We start from the raw sequence: 809 nt of genomic DNA, 5'->3' as shown, positions 1-809 counted from the left end.
TGGGGAGGTTGGAGTGTGGGAAGTGTTTCACCAGGCCTCAAGGATGGAGGTGCTGCGGTTAGGGGAGGAGAACCAGGAAAGCGGATGACTGCTGGGGGTCCCTAGAGCATAGAGGTCCTCGGGAGCAAGTCTGGTGTCTCTCCTGCCCGGGACCTGTGCTTGTCCCTGTTCATCTTCATCTTCAATACCTATTCGATGATGCTACAAAATGGATCTACATTGAATTACTGAGTTGGTCTGGTGAGGCTTGAGTCCATGACTGTTACACCCCGGATGTCTAGGATCCCTATAACCCTCTCTGGTCAGTGCGAAGACGGTAATACAAGTTATTCAGTGTTGCATTAATGGAGTGCACATCAGATTTGTGGGTGCTAGAAGAGGGCAGTTAAATGCTAAGGGGGCAGCTGAAGACCAAAACTCCTGGACCCCCTAGTGATGACCCGGCTTATTCCATCGGCTCTTCCGGGGGGTGAGCGCTACAATGGGAAATCCCCTCATTCTCATGTCACTTTCTGTTGTGTCTCCAAGACAGGAAGAGAGGGGACCTCCACTGAGCGGGGGACCTTCTAAAGTCTCGGGGGCCTCCAAGTTCTCTACTGCAAAGTTAATGAAAAGCTGATTTCACTGCTGAAGACTGTCATGACAGCGGCTTCTTGAGGGAGGGTGCATTCCGAAGAGGAGATCAGAGGGAGATCGTGTACTGAGCTCCGTTTGATCTCCGGCCGCAGAGCTGCTGGGCCGGTCCCGGGCTCACACCGGGAGCAGCGGAGCCCGTGATCGCCAGCACCGGCGGCGGAGGGGGGGGGGGG

The sequence above is a fragment of the Nanorana parkeri genome, unplaced genomic scaffold, assembly GCF_000935625.1.
Source record: "Nanorana parkeri isolate BGI_ZX_2015 unplaced genomic scaffold, ASM93562v1 scaffold3358, whole genome shotgun sequence".
NCBI classification, from domain to species: domain Eukaryota; kingdom Metazoa; phylum Chordata; class Amphibia; order Anura; family Dicroglossidae; genus Nanorana; species Nanorana parkeri.
The sequence above is the reverse complement of the archived record's forward strand: the minus strand, read 5'-3'. Positions refer to the sequence as shown.